The 4,806-nt window shown below is 54.9% G+C and overlaps 2 long non-coding RNA genes across 5 annotated transcripts; both read left to right on the forward strand.

The window, feature by feature from the left end:
- Nucleotides 1-1,115: 1,115 nt before the first annotated feature.
- On the forward strand, nucleotides 1,116-2,981 carry LOC115307386. Of its 4 annotated transcripts, none has more exons than XR_003915710.1 (2): nucleotides 1,116-1,422; nucleotides 1,891-2,981. It is a non-coding gene; the product is annotated as an uncharacterized LOC115307386 (long non-coding RNA). The 4 variants fall into 4 exon arrangements; XR_003915712.1 differs by having other exon boundaries at nucleotides 1,971-2,981; XR_003915711.1 differs by lacking the exon at nucleotides 1,116-1,422 and adding an exon at nucleotides 1,432-1,718.
- Nucleotides 2,982-3,483: 502 nt separating this feature from the next.
- Nucleotides 3,484-4,806, forward strand: LOC115307387. The gene is made up of 2 exons (XR_003915714.1): nucleotides 3,484-4,374; nucleotides 4,568-4,806. It is a non-coding gene; the product is annotated as an uncharacterized LOC115307387 (long non-coding RNA).

Below are 4,806 nucleotides of genomic sequence, written 5' to 3' on the forward strand. Positions count from 1 at the left end.
GAGGGACCGGCGACGCATGCGCAGTGGCTCTCGTGCCGGTGCAGCGCGCCCTGCTCGAGTTAAGGGCCGGTTCCGGCGGCAGGGCGGGACTCGCGGCCTCCCGTCTGTCCCGGGGTGTGCGGGGGGGGAATAACGTGAATTTCTCCTGATTTTAATTCTCTTGGGCTCTTGTCCTCATTTTAATTTTTTTAAGGCTCTTGTCCTGATTTTAATTCTCTTGGTTCAAACCATTTCCTAATAAGTCAGTTTTAATGAAGTGTTTTCCAGTCCCTTTGGATTCCTGAGATGATTTTAAAATGATGGCTTTAGCAATCAACTAAATCGCAGATGTTGTTTTTGAGAGGAAATGATGCCAAATAAATGCAGAGAGAGAGCATGGAATCATCCTGGGATCCTGGAGTGGTTTGGGTTGGAAAGGATCTCAGGGATCATCTGCTTCCACCCCCTGCCACAGGCAGGGACACCTTCTAATAGACATCCAGCCTGGCCTTGGCCACTTCCAGGGATGGGGCAGCCACAACTTCTCTGTGCCAGGACACCTCCCCACCCTCCCAGGGAAGAATGTCTCCCTTCTGTGCAATCTTTCCCTTTCTTCTCTGCAGGAAGTGGGCTGGGACAAGGGAATTGGCTCCCACGAGGCCGAGGATCAGAGCGGGCTGTGCACAGGGGACAACTTCCACTTCCGAACGGGGAAGGGCCCCTTCGTGCCCACCCCTGGCAAACTGGGACAGAGTAACATCTGCCTGCAGCTGGCTGGAGTTCCCGTTGGCTCTGGGCTTTCAGCCCGCCGGGGCTGCGGCGGGAGCCGCGCGGAGGGAACGGGGGCCGGGGCCGCGCCGAGGGCCGGGGCCGGGCTGAGCGGGCGGGGCGGGGCCGCAGGGCCAGGCGGGCTGGGATTGGGCGGAGGCGCTCGAGTGCTGATTGGGCAGCGCTGCCGGCCCGCGGTATAAAGGGCCGGCGGGGCAGGTGGGGGCGGTTGTGTGTGGGGGCTGAGGGTGCGGCCCCGCTGCTGCCCGGGCTGCGGAGGGGAGAGCGCCTTGGCCGCTGGGTTTGTGCACCGGGGCAGCCGGGGGCGTTTAGGGGCGCCTTGTGCTGGGCGGCGGGGCCCGGGTAAGCCCCTTACCTGCCGGGTGCCCCCGGGGAGAGCCGTGGCATGGCTGTGGGTCCTGTGCTCTCTGGGTGTCTGAGGGTTTGCTTTGGGATCCCAAACCCTTTCCCCGTGCAGGGTTATGAGGCAAAGACTGCTTTAACTTGGTTTTTTGGTGCTGCGTTAATGCTTTTTGCTCGTTCTGTGTCCATTTGCAGCCTCGCTCGTGGTTTCCCCTGGTGTGGAGGCGAGTTGTGCTTCCTGCTGGGAGAGAGAACGGCCTTGGGAAGCTGCTCCATGAGCCACAGCTGTGCCGAGCCCGGCAGTCTGTCCAGGTAAGAGCAGGGCTTCTACTGCCCGTGAGGAGCTGGGTTTGCTGTTGGAAGATAGAATGTGCCTGTGCCTTTAAATGCAAGGACAGGCAGAAGCCGGGAGGGACCCTGAGCAGGTTTGGTGGCACGACAGCAGTTTGAAAAGACCTTGACTGTGGGAGAAATGTCCAGGAAAACGATTCCTTTTTTGCAGGGAGGCAGTTTGCGAGGACATGGGGTTGCTGTGCTCTCTAGCAAAACTACTGACCTTGGGATGTCTAGGGTGGGGAGATGTTGGCCACGTGTGGGCTGGAGCAAAGGTGTGTGGGTGCCTGTGTGTGACAGCCGTGGGTGTGCAGGAAGGGGGGTTCTGGTGCCATTGGAGCTGCCGGGGAGCCAAAAGGGGCACGGTTGTCTGAAAAAGGCAAAAAGTCTCAGTCTCTGTTGACACGTGTACCAAAGGAGATGCAAATTTTCCCTTTCTCGTTGCAGACTTCGCAAAGCTCCCCAGGAAAGGAAGCTTTATATTCCTCCCCAGCTTTATGCTAAAGGTTTCCTTCCTCCTGTCTCAGCACCCTTTCTGCTGTTGGGAGAGCACGCGGTGGATGGAGAGGATCCCCAGGCATCTGCAGGCACAAGGGACTCATACAACTGCGATTTTCCTCCAGCCCTCGTGAAAGGGACTTCCAGGATACTCTTGGGAATGTACCAGCTCTCCTGCTGGAGCTTTTCTATGGAATATTTGAACACAAAGGGTAAAACTAAAGTCAGGTCTGTTCTGGAGTATGTTACACTTGTGCAAAACTCCGTTCTTCTGTTTATTTTCTGTTCTGGAAAGAACAGTCTGGGGTTCCTGGGCACTTCCTATTGAGTGATTCCATGAAAATAATTTTGTACTGAAAGGGGAAAGGAGCTGTCTGTGGGAGGTCAGGTGTCCATGATAAAAGCTTTATGCTTTTCAGTCAGATAAGCCTTAAAATATCTCACAGTGTATAGGAATGCCTGGCTTCTAAAAGTCACCAGCTGAGTCTTAGAGGCTCCTTTGAAGAGCTGTTTTCAGGCAGGCAAATTGCCCCCCAGGAGGGACTCTGTGCCTGCTCTCCCGTGGCTCCAAGGGATCTCTGGCCCTTCACGCCGGCACCGAGATTTTCTCGGGAAGGGCCTCAGATCTCCGGACCAGTCTGGGACACAGGCAAGATCCCCCTGCAGTTTAGGACCAAATTGGCCCCCTGGAGGGACAGTGCTGTTGGTGCCCCCCGGGTTGGGGCACCCCGAGGACTCCAGCGCGCACCGAAAGGATTATTCGGGGAGATCCTCGGGGTGCCCGGCCCTGGGGAGCTCAAAGCAAGGTCCCTGCCATGGATTCAGGCATTGCTGAGAGTATCCCAGGGGTCCCTGTCCCTGCTAGACAGGGAGCTCTCTAATGGGCTGTAATTGGGTTCTAAAAGCGGTGCTCCAAGTGCCAAAGAAGTGTGGGATTGGGATTAAGAAATGAGCAGTGAGGGTGCAATTGGCTGTTTTCTCTGGAATGTGACTGTGAGAGCTGCAGGAGTGCCAGGTGTGTGTTCCAGTCCCCAGCATTTGGTTTGCACATGTCCTGCTCAGACACAGGTCCAACTTGCTCAGTCCTTAACCCAAGAGAGGGAGAATTAAGGACTGGCACTGTTAAGGTGATTGGTGTGACAGGGGTCAAACTGAGAAACCATTGGGTGATTCCTCAGTTTGTCTGTTTGCCAAACTCACCCAAACCTGTGCTAGGAAGAGATGGACTGGAGTCTCTGATCCCCTGGGCAGTTGACCTGCATGACCTGGGAGCCTCTGGGATTAGACTGGCCTGGGCAGACAAGGAGCAGTTTGTCCTGTGGAGCTGGGCTGGGTTTGTTGAGGATGCCTTGGGAGGCAGGGCTGGGGAGGCTCCTCTGTTGGCTGTAGTGGTGGAAGGTTGTAGCAGCAGGGCTGGAGCCCTTCACCCTCCTGCTCCCCCCGTGAGCCCCGACGGGACCGTGCCCTTGGCAATGGAGGGCCCCATTGCTGAGTCAGCGGTTCCGGGGGCCAGGAGGGATGGGATCAGGATGCCGAGCTCCACCCAGGGCCAGGGCTGCCAGTGTTCAACCATGGAGGGAACTGAAAGCAGTGAGATGGAGACCAAGCTCCAGCACAGGAATGGGTGAGAAAAGACCCTGGTCCTCAGGTGGAGCTTTGAATTCATTGGAAAAATGGATCCTGTCAGATGGATCAGGCCCTTGTGGGTGCTGGAGCAGAGGCCTCTGTGATTTATGGTCACCCTGAAAGGTTGCAAGGACAGCAAGTTCTGACTGCAGGATGAGGTGGCAAACAAAGTGAAGTGGTCCAGAGAAAAGCTGAGGCTAAAATTGGTCCTGTGCCAGAGCAGCCTCGTGCAGTGCTTGTTGCTGTCCCTGAGTGTCCCATTGCAGTGGATATTTCCAAGGGTGCCTTGTGCTGGGGAGCACTGGGGCAGTTCCCTTTCCCTGGGCAGGGCAGGCAGGGCACGTTTCCCCCCTCGAGGGTGGCTCCACAGTCCCCCCCTGTGCCCTGGGAGCGTGGCAGAACACCTGGACCCACTGTCCTTGTCAGAGAGGGCACAAGGGATGGTTGGATGGGGGAGGGAATGGCTCAGGGAGTACAAGCACCATTACAATGAGTAGGGCAGCACCTGGAAAGGAAGAAGGGGAGTTAATCCAGACAAAATCCAAGCACCTGCCCAAGCTGTGATATTTTTAGGAACTCAGTGGTGCTGTGGTCCCCAGGAAGTATTGCCCAGGACTAGGCAGGAGACTTCAGGCTCTGTCACCCCCAGAGCAAGTGTCCAGGGGCAGGCAGTGGGGAGGCAGCTCTGTTGTTGAGGATGGGGTTATTTTCTCTGCTTTATTTTGTCTCCAGAGATGTTCTTCCCATTAATCCAAACTGACTCCATCTCCTAACTCTCTGAAGAGGTTTTCTGCTTTTTGTGGGAGGGTAAGGTTTGGGTTCTAACTATAGAAGAGCCAACAAAATAAAGGCTTTGTGGCAAACAAATGGTGTCTCCCAAACTCTTTGTACTTCAAATAGATGCCTTTATTCTTAGTTTTTTCTTATTGGTATTCTCAAGGTACTTAATACCCTGTCTACAGTTATTTATTTTGGCTTCTCTTTTTTATTGTTGTTACAGAGTTGATGTGACTGACTTCTTTTTGAAATGCAGCAGTGCTCTCAAGGATATTTCCCCCCCACTCCTGGGCTTGTGCAGGGCTGTTGAGTCCGTGTGTGCCACTGTTCTTGTCCCAGGGGGACCGAGTGACATTTGGAACCAAACCTGGGGACTTGAACTCTAGGAATGTTTCTGTGTCTTTGAATTTTAAATTGCACATGAAGCAGAAATATGTTTGTGTTTTCCAGGTTATATTGTCA

This window comes from Manacus vitellinus, unplaced genomic scaffold, assembly GCF_001715985.3.
Source record: "Manacus vitellinus isolate BGI_N305 unplaced genomic scaffold, ASM171598v3 ctg7180002436952_pilon, whole genome shotgun sequence".
In the NCBI taxonomy this organism is placed as follows: domain Eukaryota; kingdom Metazoa; phylum Chordata; class Aves; order Passeriformes; family Pipridae; genus Manacus; species Manacus vitellinus.